Genomic DNA, 19990 nt, shown 5'->3' on the forward strand with positions numbered 1-19990 from the left:
ACATTGTGAAGTGTTGGTTTCCCTAATTTCTCTCTCAGTGAGTTTGTTGTCTGTGTACAAGGGGGCTATTGATTTCTGAGTGTTGACTTTGTATCCTGCTATGCTACTGAATTGTTTGCCTGGATCTGGAATTCTTAACTAATATAACTTGTGTAGGAGTCAATAATTTAGATAGCCTGCATTACCCAGTGAAAGGACTATCACTGTAGGGAAAGTAAAATTTTACCTCTACCCAAAGGGTTTTCAGATAAGCCTGAGAATTGAATTAACATGTTATAAATTACCAGGAGAAAAGTATTTACATGGGAATCTCAAGGAGAAAAGGAAGGCTCAAAGTGTTTATATACTTGATTAAACAAAGATATCCTTTTGGAAGAGTACTGAAAGCTATGGGGAGAATAATTGGAGGTAAGTTATTCTAATAAAGTCCATTTGCATGCAATTATCTGGTACCCGCTCTTCGTGTCTGGCAGAGATCTTTTCCACAGTTGTTTAATCTCCTTCTCATAGGAAAAAAGAGGGGAGGTCGGTGTGCCCTTATTGCACCTGCTGTTTTTCAACAGCTCAAAATAAATCCCTGTGTTAAAGTGTTATGTTTTGATGTCACATATTCTGCCCCTTTTCACCAACTTAATGGGAAACTAAAAGATCACAGTTTTCTTGACGAATCCATCATCATTTCGGATCTGAACTTTAACCTTGGTTACAGAGAAACGTGATTAGTCAGCAAATCAAGAATAACTCCAAGAGGACCAGCTAATCATCAACCAGTTACGGAAGATGACCTGTCAGATCTGTATTTTCTACCTCAGAAGAGATCAAACATGGACAGAGGATATATAATTTGCAGATCATTGAATGTAACCAGTAAGTAAAAAATGAAGTTGTGTAAGAAAACAGTTTAAAAGACACTTATCTAGTAAAATTTAAAACAGATCGTAAAAATGTTATCAATGAGAAAAAAATGGATCATAGGATACTCTCTTATACCATCTGAAATATTAACAAGGCTGAGTTGATTTATTAAAAAGTCTTCTTGAGAGGGCTGGGGATTTAGCTCAGCGGCACAGCGCCTGCCTGGCAAGCACAAGATTTGAGTTTGATTCCCGGTACCGGAAAAAAAAAAACAAAAAAAGTCTTCTTGGGCCATTGGTACTCAGTATTGGACTCAACTCTGTTCTACCTCAGTCAATATACATATTAAAATCCTAAGTATTAATATGGCTATATTTGGACATAGGACTTTTAGGAAGATAATTAAGGTTAAATAGTCATATGGGTAATTTCTCATCCAATAATATGAGTGTCTTTTAAAAAGAAAAAGATGTGAAAAGATGTGAGCTCTCTCTCTCTCTCTTCCTCCCTCCCTCTCTCCTTCTCCCTCCTCTCTCTTACTCTCTCACTCCCTCTCTCTCTCATCCCTTCCTCCACCTCTGTCCTTTCACTCTTTTCCTTCCTCCCTCTTTCCCTCCTTTGTGTGCAAAAATGAACCTGTACAAAGACACAGCTAGAAGTAAGCTGTCTGCAAGTAAAGCTGAGCATCCTCACCAGAATCCAACCTGGAGACACCAACATTTTGCATTTCTAGCCTGTATGACTGTTAGAAAATCAGTTTTTCAGGTCACACAACTTGTGGTACTGTTACACTAGCTTGAGTAAACAAATACACACAGAAGTTTTTAACATAATCTTAGCATTTGAGATCCAGAAGTAACTGGGCTTTCCAACTATATAAAGCCATTGATTTATAAAATCGGTTTTAATTCTTTCAAATTCTATTCAAAAGGCTGGCAATCTTGTTTTAGCGCTAGGAAATGAGGGCTTCACCCTGAGCTTTATCACTGGGCTTTTAATATTTTTATTTTCAGACACAGTCTCGCTAAGTCACTCTGCTGCTCAACCTGAGCTCGAACTTGGAATCCTGCTGACTCAGCCTCCCAGAGTTCAGGGATTACAGCTGTGCACCATCACACCCTGAAAAACCCGGCAGCCGTCACCTAAACTCATCGTCCCTTTTGTATCAGGCTACGGGTCTCTGTGGTGTTTTACACTAACCAGCTACTTCGGTGGACATGTGATCCCTCACCAAAATATCAAAAATGACAGCTTTAACAAATGTTTAAGTCTTGCCCAACTTTTTGCACATTTTTGTTTCTTTCTGGAGTTACACAGCTAGACTATTTACACATTTTTTCTTGCAGTTAACAATAGTATGTGACTGAAATATAAGCAAAAATAATAAGTGTAATTTCTGAAGCCACAATATGCTCCCATGCAGAGTCTTCTATCTTCTCTTCCTCCCTCAAAAGGAATGGAGACAAATTCCTGAGCAAGCTAGGAAACCAGATATTTAAGATTGGGGCCACAAAACAGAAGAAGATTTTTATCTCCATTATTTGGGGAATTCCAAGTCATTATTTGGAGAATTTCTGGCTAACTAGAATATACACATTGGAGTGATACATGCACAAAGAGTAAAATTGTTGTGTGTTATGCCAGGCCTTTAATAAGCTTGTCTGGTGCAGGAAGTAGTGTTATCTAATACAGAAAGTGGGGCTGGAAATGCATGCTGCTGAATTGAAATGCTAAAATATTTGGCACTGACTTTGCAGTCAGACTGTGAGTGGTGAGAAAACAGATGCTCCAGCTGGATTCTCTTCCCAGCATGATCCCCTTCAGCAACTGGTGGTATAAATGTGCTATGTGTAAGAAAAAAATCAGCAGCAAAAATTTTGACATTTTGGTTTTCAGAGCATAACATAGCCACTTTTATTTGTATGAATACATAATTATAAAATACAGTTTAAGAAGAAAACATAAGATATACTGCAATAGAATAAAATTAACAAAATATGCGTTTCACAGGTTTTAAATACCACTGACCATCGCATAACAATACATTAAGAAAAAGTCATATATCTAATCCTTGGACAGAAAGACAATATTTTGATTATATGTATTCTTTCTAAGTCAATATATTTTATGCAATTTGAGGCAAATGAAATTATTAACATGTTATTATAAATTTATCTTAACAGGCTTTATTTCCAGTAAAAATAAATAATAATCAAGAAATCTAAGGGAGAGAAAATATTGAAGAGATAGTCTTACCACTTATTAAAATGTATATTTAAAACTATAGTGATTTAAAATTTTCTAATATGAATAAACATTCAGATTGCCAAAAACTGAGAAGTCTGCAATTTTACGCTGCTTACAAACTAATAATATACTCTCTTCTGTCTCATGAATTCCTAGCAGAGAAGATGCTCCTAGATCACAGAAAAAGAGCTCATTATGAGACAGAAAAGAAAGGAAGCCCAATACTCCCTTTTCTCATCAGAAGTGGGGAGGGACTCTGCTGGTAATTGTCGCTCACCCACCTTCTGTTTGCCTTTGGCCTCCTCCAGGCAACCCTGGGAGAAGAAAGCCCTGCTTCTGCTGCTGCTGCTCCTCTGAGGGTTAGCTGGAAAACCTCATCTGCAAGGACTAACATCAGGGAGGGATCAGGCTTATTGCTGATGTCTCCAAAGACCTCAAACCCCAATTGTCTGTTATCGATAGAGCCTGGTTTCCTAGAGCATCCTTCAAAATTTTACCTCATTTTATTTTTTTAATTAAGTTTATTGGTACATGTTAGAGATGCAAAATGGTCACATTCCTCACAGGAAATTTGCACCTGTATATGATATAACTTAGTTCCTCTTTTTGCCCATTCCCCTATTCTCTCTTCAACCCTTCTTCCCTTCCTTACTTACAAGTCTTTGTTTCCCTTTCAGCCTTTTTTTCTTATTGTTTTCTTTTCCTTTCCACACACCCCATATTCTCTTTTCCTTTTGAACAATTAATTCCTATTTCACAATATTTATTATACATTTTGTACTTATTTACACTTTCAGTTACTCACACAAGAGAGACAATGTGATATTTACATGTGTCCAATTGATTTTGCCTAAAAGTATGGTCTCAAGGTCTATCCATTTAAGTATAAAGGTCCAAGTTTATCCTTCTTTATGGCTGAGTAGTACTCCATTGTATAAAAAAACCCACATCTTTTTATCCATTCATCAGTTGATGGGCATTTGAGTCTTTTCCAAGAAATAGACCACATAAGAGCCTTTAAAACATTCTTTGACAAATGCAAAAGAATCAAAATTATCTCTTGCCTATTATGACCATAGTGCAATGAAACTGGGAATCAATGGCAAAAAAACAGAAAAACTACATAAACACATGGTAATTAATTAACACCCTCCTTAACAACTAATGCATCACAGATGAAATTAAAGAAGAAATTAAACAGTATCTGCAATTAAATGATAGCACCAATACAACATACAAGAACTTATGGAGTGCAAGGAAAGCAATCATAAGAGGAAAATTAATAGCGGTAAATTCTCACATCAGGAAAACAGAACAAGCTCAAATACACGACCTAATGTTGAACTTCAAACCTTCAGCAAAAGAAGAACAAATCAAGCTCAAAGCTCATACAAGGGAGGAAATTATAAAGATGAGAGCAAAAATTAATGCAATTGAAGCAAAGAAAACAATATAATAATAAATGAATCAAAGATTAAACAAAGTTAACAAGCCATTAGCAAACATTATCAAAATAAGGAAAGAAAAGCTGAAATTCATGCAATTGGGAATGAAAAGGGTGAAATCACAATAGATCCTGCAGAAAGCCAGAAGATCATCATTACCTACTTTAAGAACCTTTACTCTCATAAGATAGAAAATGCAGAATAAATGGAAAGGTTCCTAAATACATATGAATTACTGAAGTTGAATCAAGAAAATATAAAAATTCTAAATAACCCATTATCAGTCAATGAAATTGTTTTGTTTTGTTTTGTTTTGTTTTGTTTTTTTGTTTTTCTCCAGTACCAGGAACCGAACTCGTGACCTTGCGCTTGCCAGCCAGGCGCTTTGCCACTGAGCTAAATCCCCAGCCCCTATTATCAGTCAATGAAATTGAAAATTTAATTAAAAACTTACCAACAAAAAAAAGCCCAAGTTCTGACGGACTCATTGCTGAAGTCTATAAGAAATTTAGAGAAGATCTAATGCCATTACTGTTAAACTCTTTAATGAAATTGAAAGAGAAACAGTACTCTGAAATTCATTCCTGGAAGAAAGTATTATCCTGATACCAAAAGCAGACAAGGACTCAACCAAAAGAGGATGACAGACAAATCTCCTTAATAAACATAGATGCAAAAGTCCTCAACAAGATACTGGCAAACAAGTCCGATTCCTCCCGGAGATGTAGGGACGGTTCAACATATGCAAATCAACAAGTGTAAAACACCATATTAACAGAACCAAGGACAAAAATCACATGATTATCTCAAAAGATGAAGAAAAAGCATTTGACAAAGTCCAACACCCATTCAGGATAAAAAGAAAAAAAAAAAACCTACAGAAAATTGGAATCGATGATCTTAATCTCTAATAAAAGCCATTTATGACAAACCAACAGCAAGTGTCATACTAATATTTAAAAACTGAAACACAGTCCTATCCCAGATGATTCTGCTATTCAGGTACTTCTAATGACTTCACCCTGTAACAACAGGGTGAACCTGTCCAGTCTGTCATTATTTCAAAAGTTCTCAAATAGGTCTGCATAAAGCCTGAAAAGTACGTAAATGGTTATTTCTGCTCTATTTAAGCAGCATTTGCTCACAGTCCTCAGAATAGTTCATGAAGACTCCTTCCTATGTCCTAACACCCTGTGATGCACCGTAGGTCCTAAATAAGGGCCTCATTCAGGTGGTCCTATTGTCTATTCATAATTTTTATATTGGGTTGCTTGGGCTTAGTGGTTTTCAACAAAAGGAACTGGCAACACTAGAATTTCCTAGTCCTGAAATATTTCAGACAGGCAGCAGAGACCATTGGAGACCAGAGACCAGCAGCAGTAACTGGCATCAACCAGTCTTGACTGGCAGTGACACATGGTGACTAGTGGCAATTACTGGAGACTGACACAGATCTGTGAAGCCATACACAACCATACCTAAGGCACAGAAGCTACTAGAAGAGCCACAGGTAACTGGAAAGGGTGCTACAAGCCTCAGCTATTGGGGAGCTCATAGGAATGGTCAGGAACTGTCAAGAGCCATAACACTATGAGCTGTAACAACAAGGGCCTACTGGCACTGATGCCCAGATTTTGGTTGCGGATGTCAGAGAAGGTATGCTTTGCAAATCTCTGACCAAAAGTACCCTCAACCCATTGCTGATAATTACATGACAGCAAACAACATGAACATTAGCCTATGTGTGGGGTTACACTCACCCCAAAATTCTGTCAGTATTGTGAAACCAGAAACCCTACTCCTCAATACAAAGAATTAATATAATCCAAGTAATTGTATTTACAAAACTGACACATAGATTTAATTTACTTCAAATCAAAATACTAACAGCCTTCAACATAGAGCTATAGAAAATGATTCTAAAATTCATTTGGTACCAGAAGAGACTCAAAATAGCAAAAGCAATCCTGGATAACAAAAGCAAAGCAGAAGGCATCAGAATCCCAGATTTGAAGTTATACTACTGTGCTTAAAATAGCACGGTACTGGCATAAAAGGAAGCATGTAGATCACTGGAAAAGATTAGAGGAAACAGAAACAACTCCAGGCACATTTTCCTATTTGATCTTTGACAAAGGGGCCAAAAACATGCAGTGCAGGAAAGATATCCTCTTTAATAAATGGTTTTGGGGAAAATCAAATATCCATATAAAGAAGATTGAGCCAAGACCTATATATCTCACCACATACTTAACTAAAATCAAAATGACCAAAGATGTAAATGTTGTATGGTTTATATCTAGATGTCTCACCAAAGCCTCATGCACTAGTTAGTGAATCCATGAGTCTTATGTGCTCACAGGTGGGAAGTGATTGGATCATGGGACATGATACTTATCAATGGATTAGTCCACTGATGAGTCTATAGCTAAATGTGATTTAAGATGTGAAGCTTGCTTAAACGCGTTAGGTCCCTGGGTGTGTAGCCTAAAAGGGTGTATCTCATTCTTTCCTCCCTTGATCTCTCCCTCTGTTTGCTTCACATTCATGCCATAAGCAACCATTCTCTGCTTTGCCCCTCTGCCGAGCCACCCTGCATTGGAGCCAGCTCACTATGGACTGAAACATCTACAGACTGTAAGCAAAAATGATACTTTCCTCTTTTCAGCCGTGAGTGTTATGTATTATATCCCAGCAGTGAGAAAGTAAGACAGATTTTCGTACCAGGAGTGGGGTCATTAGAGTGGCACTACCTGACCATTTGGTTCAGAAGCAGCCCTGGAATGCTGCAAGCTGAGCCTATTGGGTGATTCTAGTCAGAGCTCAGAATACCAGAATACATGGTAAAAGGAGTTAGAAATACATCTGGTAAATACCAACCTCAGAAAGTTTTAGTTAGGAACAAAGACTGCATTGGTCACTGAATTGCAGTCCATGTATGTTAAGTTCTAACATAAAATTTGGGTAGCTTTTGTTCCCATACTGAGATATTGTGAGATGCTGAGATGAAAGTTGGTGAACTAATTAATCTGGTGAAAAAAATTTCAGTACAGTCTAATATTAGGCACTGACATGGCTACAGTTTGGGACTTTTAGTCAGCTCTGACTTCAGAATCCAGAGAAAATGCCTGAACAGAATGATTTTTAAAGTTTTGGGTTTTACCAAGAAGAAAGTTCCAACAAATTTGGGGCCTGCAAAGAGGTTCAGAGGAGAATTATGTAGTTGAAAAGATTAGCATGAAAAAGCCAACTATTTTGGAACGGGACAACAGAAAAGGTAGCCCAAGGGTATCACAAGAACCAGCAGAACTTCACTCTTTGTTCACTCAAAATTACAAGGTGAAAGACTTTGCTTTAAGAAGACAGCACCAGGACATACTCTGGAATGGGAGCAGTTTAGGGAATGGAGATTGATCCTTTAAACTTAGTTTACTGTGCTCAGTCATCCAGGCATTCCGAGGTCTCCGCAACCACCAACAAGATGCTAAAGGGCTCAGCTTCTGCTCCTACTTGCAGCAGGGTTTAGGTGCATGCAGTATGCAGGAGTTGCAGGGTCAGGCAGATCTCTACCTAGATTTTAGAAGAAGAGCTGGAGGACAGGCAGTGTGCCACTGACATGGTAGTTTGTGAAGGTGTGAAGATGAAGCTAGTGCAGTGCAGACTCCAGGATGTTTGAAAAACTAGAAATGTGAAATCTCTAAAGAAAGCCGCAAGGAGTGAGCAAAGCCAGCCCAAGAGAGAAGCCGTGAGGGCTATAACTGTCACCAGCAGAGCTGCCCAACCGCCTTGATGTCCACATCTTGCCACAGATTTCCCTGGGTGCTGGACATGGAACTATAAGATTTAATGTTTGCCCTGAGGGACTTCAATCTTGTTTTGATCCCATTTCTTTCTATCCCCCTATTTCTCCCTTTTGGAATAGAAACATTTACTCTGTGTCCTTGTGCGCCGGTAGTGCTTAACTTTCTTTTCATTTTTGTAGTAGTTTGCAGCTAGGAGTTTGCCTTAGATCACAGAGAAGACGCTGTACTAGGACTTTTCAGCAGTGCTGAAACTATTAGAACTTTGACAGCTCTTAGAGATGGATTAAATGTACTTTGCCTAGAGGTGCACATGAGTCTTTTGGGACCAGTGGTGGAATGTTATGGTTTATATCTAGATGTGCCTTCCTGATGCACTCAAATGTAGGTTTTGGGGGAGATAATTAGTTAGGGGGTTGATGCTTATCACTGGTGAGCTTATCACTAAATGTGAGCTGGGATGTGAAACTCTGTTGAAGGAATTGGATCACTGGGTTTAGGACCTAAAGAGGTGTAACTCTTTCCCTCTCCCTAGATCTTGCTGCTTTTTTGTCATTCTCTAAGCAAGACTTCTTTGAAAGACCCCTGTGCCATGCTGCCCTGCCTTGAGACAGCAGATTATTGATTGAAACATCTAAAAAATGTGGGCCAAAATAAACATTTTCTCATTTAATTTGTGGGTATTGGGTATTGTGCCCCAGCCACAAGAAAGTAACTGAAACAAATATTGCAACAGAAACATTTTATCTGCTGGAAAATAGGTAATACTTGAAGATGTAGGAATAAGCAAGGACTCTGAGCAAAACCCATTTGCACAAGAAATAGTTCCAAAAATCAACTAATGAAGTCATGTCAAATTAAAAATCTTCTTAAAAAATAAAAAAATCTTCTGCATGGTAGAGGAAATGACCAACAGAATAAAGAAACAACCTACAGATGGGAAAAATGTTTTTACCAGCTATTCTTGGATAGAGGACTAACATCTAGAATGTATAAAGAACTCAAAAACACTGGATCCCCCAAATAAAGGTTCAATAAAAGAATAAGCAATCAATATGATTAGACATATTTCCAGAGAAAATGTTCAAATAGCCAATAACCGCACGAGGAAATGTTGAGCATTTTGGCCAATACAGAAATAGAAATTAAAATAATATTGACATGCCATCTTACTCCAGAATAAATGGCTATTATCAAGCAATCAAATAAAAACAAATGCTGGTGAGGATGTGAAGAAAAAAGAAACTCTTCTATGTCGTTGGTGGGGATGTAAACTAATACAAACACTATGGAAATCATTGTGGAGATTCCACAAAATACTAATAAGAGAACTGCCAGTACACACGGATATTCCCCTTGTAGGTATCTACAGGGGTGTATGCATACCCATGTTTATAGCCACACAATTTATAATAGCTAAATCTTGTAATTCGTCTATTTGCCTATCAAAAGATTAATGGATAAAGAGAGTGTTGTGTTTATTATACAATGGGGTACTACTATGCCGTAAAGGTAAACTTGAGCCACTCATATTGAAGTACATACAATTTGAGACCATAGTATCAGGTCAAATAAGTTAGACACACAAACTTAAATATTTCTTTGTTTCACTTAAATGAGAAAAAATATAGAAGGGGCAAAATAGAAGATAGATCAATAGGAAGTAGGCAGAGCTTTAAATGGATGAGGAACAAGAGATGGAGGCAGGAGAAATAAATAAAGGAAAGGGATAGGAAAAAAAATTGAAGGGGAAAATGATAAAAGTAGAAGATAAATGGAAATGGACCAATAGTTGCAAGGAGTAGTGAGAGTAGGGAAAGGCAGAGGCTGTAAAAAAGAGAAAGAGAAAAGAACTAAGATGTATGTGTACTAACTCCTCAGCATAACTGTAATCATTATGCACTGTAAACATATACTAACCAGATGTTTTACAAAAAAAATTACTTTGGAAAGCATAATGTAATCTTAAAATTGATTTACTAAGATAGGATATAAGGGCAAAGAAGACAAAAGTTACTCAGGATCCAGTTAAAAGAAAGGCAGTATAGGGGACTGGGGAGAGGATAAGCTTGAAAAGTATAGAGTTTTCTCTAAGTTTCATATTCTACTTTCTGGAATATAGTTGTCATTCAAGAGTTGTGTGAACCTCCAAAACTTGTTTATGACTGAGAAACCTTGCGCAAATGTAGAAAAAAATTCTTGTCTCATTAAAAAATTTTCTTAAAGTGATCATGACCCTTTTGCACCAACAGGAAAATAACGACGACAAGTTTAGAAACATTGCTCTACAGTCACATACTAGGTATGGATGCTGCTTAATCCCGGGAGTGTAACCAGCTTTAATTGAAAAATTTGGGTCTACTAGCATAAACTGTTCACTTTCAATAAACCCCATGAGTAAAATATGACTAAATTATAAAATTATTTTTAAAAACAACTTGGCGGGGCTGGGGATTTAGCTCAGTGGCACGGCACTTGCCTGGCAAGCGCAAGGTTGTGAGTTCGATTCCCTGTACTGGAAAAAAAAAAAAAAAACTTGGAAATCCTAATACAAAGAGGAGAAAAGAAAGCCTAGATTTTTATTCATTCTCAGGTGATATCAAAAGCAACAATCTCAAAATTTTGGTACATAGAATTTCAAACACCCTCCCCAATCCTTTCCCAATCAGCACATTCTCCTAACTAGTTGATTTTAAGACCATTTAAGTCAGTCCCTGTTTAGGGATTGCATTCACTGTGGAATGTTACCCTCCAGCTCAAATTTTTATCATAAGATTTATCTCAAAATGAAATCATTGCAACATAATCTGAAGATTTCCAACACCTTCTTTCACTAGAATTTATTTTTTCCATTAGAAATTCTGATGACCAAAAGAGAGATGATAAGGCAACTTTTAAAACTATGGAGAAGTGGATTATAGAAATAATGTCCATAGTAGGCAAGCCAAGAAAAAAGAATTAAAATCGCTTTAGTATTCAAAAAGTTTAGTTTCTTTCAGACCAAAATCCCTAGGCATATAAAATCACATGTAAATCAAAACTAATTTACTCCACCAACTGTGTTTGTTTACTTTGGGGTGTTTTACAACATCCTCTGCATGTTTCCAATTACCAAAAAAAGCTAATTATCTTTAAATTAAGGCTCATCTGACAGCTGATTTTGCAGTAAACTAATGAAACAAATTTTTGTTTTCCTCTAGAAACTGTATCGGATATGAAAACATCATAATATTGTGGTTCAGTATGACCACATGTTCTCATAAGATGTTAAATTTTCTCCTTCTTGACTATACATCACTATAAATTATAATCTATAAATCCTAGAACTTGGGGGAATACATCGTGTGTGCGCAATAAAGATTACTGGCTCAAGTGAAACTTCCAGGACTGTTCTGTTTCCACTGGAAGCTTGTAAAACCTGATAACTGGATGTGTCTGTTCGTTCCTCAGCTGTCTGCACTCCCTCAAGGGCAGTGATGGGGCTTCAGGCCAGAAGGTTGTGTTTAGAACCATAACTGAGTTCCACATTCTTTGTCTCTAGGTCCTGGCACTGTCAGTACATGAGCCAGGTGATCCTTAAAGTGGCTTTATGCTCTCTCAGCGAATGGTCTTATACAAACCTTTCTATTCTGCTTCAGTGAAGCCATTCTATCTAAAGCCACACGTCAAGTTCAGTGGGTCTCATTACTCGTCATGACCTATGATGTCTAACCTCTAACAAAAGTTCTATTCCATCTTCTAATAAAAGATCTTCCATCTATGCACCACCTCACCCATTCCACTGTATTCTGTTTTTTAGCCTTTTCACTTTCTTAAACCTATGGAAATGTGTACTTATCAAAATGTGTGTAATTATCTATTATCTAAACTCTATCATATTATCTATCTCTCCAGAGAGTTACCAAGAAATATCTCATTACTGCACAGCATACCTATCTACTAAATCTCACTGATCTTTTGCTACCCACATATTTTTAAAATTTTGTCTATCATCTCTTATTTGTTTTATTCTAGTAAAACTCTGAGGAATGAGGGAAGGAGAATTATTGCACCATGAGTGTAGAATTTCAGTTTTGCAAGATAAAAGAGTTACATCAGTAGACAGTGTTATGGTTTCACAACATTGTGAATGTCCTTAATCCCCCTGAGCTGTATACTTGAAAATGGTTAAGAATGACATGGTTGTCTAACTCAGTGGGAGAGTGCTTGCTTTGCATACACAACGTGCTGGGCTCACTTGCTAGAAACACACACAAAAAGTTAAAATGGTACATTTAATATTATATGTATTTTATCACAATTTTTAAAAAAAAATCACTTCGCTACCATACTATAGTTATTTCTTCTTCTATGAAAATGTTTCAAATTTAAGTATTTGCTAATGTATTTTCAAAACACTTTTTAAAAACTACTTAATGGTTTTCTTTGACAAAATAATAGCAGTATACCATAACACTGCTTTCACGGCCCTCTGCGATATGATCTTATTTCTCTGAGACTATACATACTCTTTAAACTTACCCTATTTGAGCTCATTTTCCAAATATGCCATTTACTTCCATAATACCAGTCTTAGCTAGTTCCTCCTCATCACTTGTTTTGCAAGTCATATTCTACTTCTTATAAAACTTGTTCTCACCTTCCAAGATTCAGATAAAAACGTTCCTTCTCGCTGGAATTCTTCTGGAATTAACAGAGGTCTAATAAGTCAGATTTCTCTATAAACTTCAGGTTTTGCATACAGACCACCAAAGATAATTAAGTGATTATTTTTTTCTGTCTTTCATCAACTGTCACAGTATATGTGAGTCCTCCTTATGCACAAAATTTTTGAAAGCGGTCTTTATATAAATATTTTTTCCACCTGTGTCTTTCAAACTTTTGTAAATTGTTTTGAAGATGGGAGACAGGCAAACATTTTTTAACTTGAATAATGTATCAGAGTAGGGCAACTTTAGCACATATATTATTTAGAACACTATTTTCGAAAGTTTAAATTTATGTTGGCATAGTATACTGACCAAAAAAAAATAGCCAAGAAAACCATGGCTCTGTGCTTCCTAAAAGCATTTTTTAAACCACTAGCTAAATGTTATATTATAAAACAGCCAATTTATTGAAATGAAGACTTTGCCAAATTTAGACAACTAAATGATATATTTAGTAAAATGCAGTACAATTGTTAATAAGGGAAAATTCAGATCCCTAGAAAGTGTTACAAAATACGAACCACAAAAAAATTATCCAGACCACATCATAAATAAATGGATTTACTTTGGCTCACAGCATTAGTTCTTTGCTGCTGCTATTCTGTGTTGCTCAACTTCTGGCAGAGCTGTAATAAGCTAGTTCTTGTTAGAAAGTAGATTTTAATACAGCTATAGGAAATTTTACAGGTCTCTGTGCAAACCACTCTGTGTGAGTGGCATTTGTTTTGTTAACGAGGGCTACTTTGAAAATTTGACCCTTTTGGTGTGATTTTGTGGCTTGACATGAAGTGAATTCTGTCCCATTGTTCTCTGTTATGCTTATAATCTGAAATCTGCAGAACTAATAATCACAGCATTCGGGTCCTTATTCCCTCCCTTGTGGCACAAGGGAGATGGACCCATTCCTTGTACCGGGTCCTCTAGGAAAGAAGGTCAGGGACAGAATGCCTGAGTCCTTTGTTAAAATACTCAGATTCTCTCTCTTGCCTATGCATTTTGATAAATCATAGGGTTCAGATTAGTCAGAAAATTTGGATAGGATTTTACCATTTATTTTTAAATTTCACTTGCAACTATTACAATTGTTATATGTATTTGCTCAGTTCAAGAGTTGAAAGCTGCAGAGAGGCATTTAATGAAAATTCTTCCACCCACACGTGTCATTCAAACATTCTTAGCTCCTCTGAGTAACAATCAGCAAGTTCTTGTGTAAAGATGTGCATTGCCAATAAGCAAAATGTGTCAATTCTTACTTTGTTCTTTTATTATACTGAACATAGTATCCCATATACATTTCCTGTGCCTTTCTTTTTTCCAGTAATTTATCTTGAAGGTTATTCCATTTTAATATGTATAATGGTCACCTCATTCTTAACATTTTCTCCTTTCCTATTAGTTTTTCTTAAACTAATATTGTATCCTGAAAATATGTCATGCTTATTTGCAGATGGATAGGTAGAGGATGGATGGATAGATAGATAGATAGATAGATAGATAGATAGATAGATGATAGATAGATAATTGATAGATAATACAGATATGATAGAGCAAGCATATGCATATACATCTCATAAGAAAAGTATATAAAATAATAACAAAATGATCACTCTTTCAGCTAGCTCATGAATTGAAAAAGAGTATTACCAACAGGGGCTGGGGATTTAGCTCAGGGGCAAAGTGCCTGCCTGGCAAGCGCAAGGTCGTGAGTTCGGTTCCCGGTACCGGAGAAAAACCAAAAAAAAAAAAAAAAAAAAAAAAAAAGAGTATTACCAACACATTTGAAGCTCATGTGTCTCCACATTTTCTTTTATTTGCCACCCAGGTTTTTTAAAACTTTAGACTTTATATTTAATAGTGCTTTATTTTTCTTTAATGTTTAATCACACACATAAATGTAACTGCTTAATTTTATGTCCTGTGTGTTTGGACAATAATAAATAAGAAGCCATACCACATGCATTTCCCCTCAGCATACTTTCTTCATCTGTGATTCATCCACATTAATGCACAAATGGGAGTTCATTAATTTTCCTTTATGCACAGGAGTTCCAGTACCGTTATCCATTTTCCTGTTGCAGGACAGTTGAAATTATTTCCAATTTTTTAGCATGAAATACAGTGCTATTAACTTTTTTGCATATGCCTCATGCATATATGCTGGAATTTCTCAACAACCCATACCAAACAGTGACACTGTGAAGGCGTAGCGAATGAACCCCAGCAACCTTACTCAATCATACTGCATTGCTGTCCAGAGCATACGTGTGGACTTACTTTGCTATCGCCCCTGAGACACATTCTTCCAACACCTTTGGTTTTTGTTGATCTTGTGAGTGTAAAATTGAGTCTCATTTTATTTCCTTTTTGTTTATCTGTATTAAATTTGGAATACTTCATATATTTACTGATTGCTGTTATTTTTTCTCTTCTTGTGTGTATGTATTCATGACATACACTCACACAAAGGACCATACAACATATAGGCACAATTTAAAGAATTGTTATAAATCAGTGTTGTGTAACCACAATTCAAGTAAAACTAAAGATATGCCAATATCCCAAAATCCACTCAAATCCAACCCCAATCCCTCTTCATTCCTCTGGAGATAACCATTGTCCTTACTTACATCTTTTATATTTTATACTAATGGTTTCCTTGTTATTCTCTCTCTCTCTCTCTCTCTCTCTCTCTCTCTCTCTCTCTCTCTCATTCATAATATAGGTTAGTTTTATCCATGCATCCAAGCATTTTAATAAATGTTATAAAAATGGAATAATATTTATCTTTTGAATCTCATTTCCCTTCAAATGCATGAAAGACATACAAATTCTTACTTATAATTTTAGTTCATTCCTATTCAAAGCTGAATTTCACAGCACTTTTAATGTCTCTGTTACTCTTTTTTTCAATTTTGTGTTAGCACATGTGCATGCTATACAATGTTTATATTTCCTGTGGAGAAGTGGTACATGAACCCAATACATCTTAATTCTATTTCTCATCCCCTTTCCTTTCCCTCCCCCACCTCTCAATCCCATTCCCTTTTTTCTTTTGCACATTTTTGCAGTACATGTTGACATTCCTTCTGTGTAGTTGATACACATCATTACATCCTTTCCACATCCGACTCTGTGCAGACATTCTCCTATGTACTTCCTGGAGCACAGAAAAGAGAAATTTGGGCATACATGGAATAAGGAACAGAATTGCTGGTCTCAGATATGCCTGGGTTTAGCTTATTTAGACAATGTCGAATTGTTTTGAAAGTGGTTGTAGCAAAATTATATGTCTACTCATAGTCTGTGACAGTTCCTGTTTGCCCAAATTGTAGGACTTCTTGGCCAGACCTTTTCTTTTTTTTTTTAACCTGTCTACTAAGTATTTGCTGATATATCACCTTTTTTTGCAGTTTCCAATTTTAGATCTCTTTGTTCACCACCTCATATTTTTGTTTTCCATTTATACCTTCCTGTTTTGTGATTTATCACTTATATGTTATATTTTGTAAGGAACTTAGAAGTAGTTTTAATACTCTAGATATGAATTTTTCTCAGTATATGTGTTATAAATATCTGCTTCCACCCTGTAACTTAGCTTCTCATGTTCATGATATCATTTGTTAAACAGAAGTTTTATTTTACATAGCAGAAGTTGTCACTTTCTTTACATTTAGTTTTTGTTTTGCATTTCAATTTTTAAAACCTTTCCTTATCTTGAGATTATATGCTATTGTTCTAGACTATCATACAAAATTGCTATTCATCTTTCATTTGGAATTGATTACTTTTATATTTGGTGCTGAGATTAAATTTTATTTTTTCCATTTCAGTACCAAATAAGTGGCTTATCCTGTCCCAAAGATTTGATGTGTGACTTGTGTGTACATATATTAGGGATTCAGTGTTCATAATTTTGTGTTTTGGGAGCATTATTTCTTGCTTCAGTGGTTTTAATTTTTGTTCCTTCCTTGTCTTGGTTGTCATTGTTTGGCTTTTATTCCTAAGATCATTAATAAATTTCTCCTTAAAATGTCTCAATTTTTGTTGTATTTATTCTAGATTCTTTTTTCTATTCTAAATTTTATTCTGTTAAAAAATAAACATTTGTTTATGTTGAGGAAAGTAAGTGACATTTTTATGTATTGCTACATACCAAAGTAACCTTTTTTACTTTCTCTCATTAACTCAGATCATTTATTGGTAGACTGTATTGTTTTCTTTGTTGACTATCATTATTTACAAATAATAATTATTTTATCTGTCTAAAGATGATTCTTTTTAAAAAATGCTTCATCAAATTTGAAGTTGCTATAAGCTTTAATAGATACATAAAACATTTTAAAATTCTTTTTCAATCCCTGTTTTCCACATGCTTTTGAACATGAATTAATAAGTATGGATTGAAAGTTTTTCACTGCAGAGGTCAATGAGATGATAGTGTTTTTACATTCATATGTTAATGGTGAGGTTAAACCAGTTTTTGTTCCTAAAATATACCAAACTTGCTCATATCTGACTTTATAAAAGTGAGGTTCCCTTGCTCTTTCTTTTCCTTCCCAATGTTGAGGTGCAAAATAAATCCAGGACTATGTTACATTAAAATATTGGCTTGATGTATTTTATGTCACAACAATAGTTCAAATTTGGGTGAAACATCTGTGTGAGCTGTCTTACGATTCCATTCTCCAAGAGCAAATATTTCATTCTTTGGTCTACAACTGTGATCAATATAAATATGTTTCTGATATTTGCAAGGTCACTCTACTCCTCACCCCACCTATTAAAATTTTTTTTTGTGTTTTGACCCTTTTGGATGCAATATTTTCAGGAAGTTTTCAATTTAACACCCCACAATGCAGGAATCTGACCTTTTCTCCTTTTTTCTGCATGTCTTTTAACACTGTTGATCCAGGTCACTAAGGAATAGAAAGTTCTTTAAGCAATTACGAATTCTAGGACTTGCTTCCCTCTGGATTTGTGCTTTAGCTTCTTTTCCAGTTTCTAAGGAAGCCTCTTTATCACAAGTTTAGTCCTGTATGTTAACTATTTTAATATTAACTCTTTATGCTAGTTGCTCCATTGTGAAAGTTTTCTTCAATATATAGTATTGAGTGAAGTGAAAATTGCTTTTTATATGGATATTAAAAGAATAGTATTCAGTTGTATGCATATAACATAATATAGGTAGCCATATGATTTGTTTTTAATGTTAACAAAAAGTGCCTTGCAAATGATTTCACAGAATAGAAGTGAAAAGTAGTACAAGTGTATAGACAAAATGCTATGCATATTTGTCACTCTGATGGATACTGCCAGTTTAGTCTTTCCAGAAATTGTATTACATGGCTTCCACTAACAATGTATGAAACTGCTTGTTTCTCTTCACCCTTATGGACCATCTATTAGAAAATCTTGATTTTTCATCAATCTTGTTGGAATAAGGAAGTGGCACGTCATAATTGCCATTCTCCTTCTCTAGATGAACTCTTTAGATATGGTTAACAGCTCAGACCTTTTTCACTGGAAATTTTCTGTTCACATCTGTGTGCATACCCTTTGCTTACTTTCTGATGATTTACAGTCATCTTATATTGATTTATATTTTCCCTCACTACTTATTAGTTGCCAACAGTATTTTCTGGTTTTTATATTACTACTTTACATATTTTTGTTATGAAGAACTATCTCAATAAATATCTTGCTTTTCTGTTGTAAATCATCATTGATATAGCCTTCTAAATCAGGATATTATAAATTGGCATTTTTGTCAATACTTACCTTTTTTATCAACTTCATGTTCTTCCCTAGAAATTAAAGTACCTAAGTTCAGGATAGCTTTTAGTATTTTCCCCAATTCAAAATGATTAGGATAGGCAACTGACCAGTTAATAAAAAATGAAAAAGAAATATCATGTAAAATATATATGATTTGTATTTCTATGGATAAATTTAAAATGCATATGCATGGATACTTGTGAAGCAACATTTTTGATTCTTTTCCAATAACTTTTATTTGCTTTTCAACTCTCTTTTGAACATATAGCTCTTTCGATAGTAGCTCAGACATCTTATTTCACATACCACATTTCTGTAAGGCAATATTGCTATTTCTCTGCCTAGGCTATTTTAAAGCTTTCTTGGTTGGGGGACAGTACTCTGAATGCCAGACTCTTCTAGAATTTCAACTTCATTCTAATCACTCATCGTGCCTCTTTCAATAGCATTTCTCTTATGCATATTTTAGAAAGTAACCCACAGCTTTAAGAACACAGGATTATGTGGGCATCTGTCAGCATGTCATACAGCAAAAATGAAGAATGAAGTTTAATTCAGTGACTTGTTTAAGTGGAATTAAATTAACTACACTTCTGCCTGCCACGAAGAATGATGGTTGACTCAGTGTGCTGATTAGACGGAGTTAGATTAAGGCAGCTTAAATCGTGTTTGCCATTTTTACCTTTCTTAAGAGCGCCAGATACATTTCCAAGTCATTTCGTTTTCTGATTTTTTAGCTCTTTTATAAAAAGGCAGATTAAAATAATGAAGTATAGATGTAATTATGCTCTTGAAAGTGGATTTATAAAAGTGTTGACTATTCAAAAACTCTAGAAAGATGACAAAAACACTTTTTCCTTTGTACAGGTGGCACTGTTTGCTACAAAATGTATTTTCTCAAACTTCTTCATGTGCTGGTCTTTAGATATCAACAATTTTCAGAAGTTGGCGTAATAGTTCAGGTTCTTAAGTTAGAAACAGTACTTTTTATTTGGTTTTATTTTCATCTGGAAATCTGGGAAAATACTGCCTACAGTAGATCAACTAAAAACATGTATCAGAAAATAACAGTCACCAGTATCTGAAACATTATAACCATCATCCTCATTATCATAATTAGAACTATCACTTTTTGAATATATACTGTGCATTTGCCATC

At 35.4% G+C, this 19990-nt stretch overlaps 1 long non-coding RNA gene across 2 annotated transcripts; it reads left to right on the forward strand.

Annotated features, from left to right (window-relative positions):
- The first annotated feature begins 215 nt into the window (after positions 1 to 215).
- LOC102008361 lies at positions 216 to 10716 on the forward strand. 2 transcript variants are annotated; one of them, XR_001235764.1, is made up of 3 exons: positions 216 to 408; positions 710 to 867; positions 10600 to 10716. It is a non-coding gene; the product is annotated as an uncharacterized LOC102008361 (long non-coding RNA). The 2 variants fall into 2 exon arrangements; XR_262459.1 differs by lacking the exon at positions 10600 to 10716 and adding an exon at positions 3259 to 3345.
- The last annotated feature ends 9274 nt before the right edge of the window (positions 10717 to 19990 follow it).

The sequence above is a fragment of the Chinchilla lanigera genome, unplaced genomic scaffold (genome assembly GCF_000276665.1).
Source record: "Chinchilla lanigera isolate Chin_1 unplaced genomic scaffold, ChiLan1.0 scaffold00047, whole genome shotgun sequence".
Classification (NCBI taxonomy): Eukaryota; Metazoa; Chordata; class Mammalia; order Rodentia; family Chinchillidae; genus Chinchilla; species Chinchilla lanigera.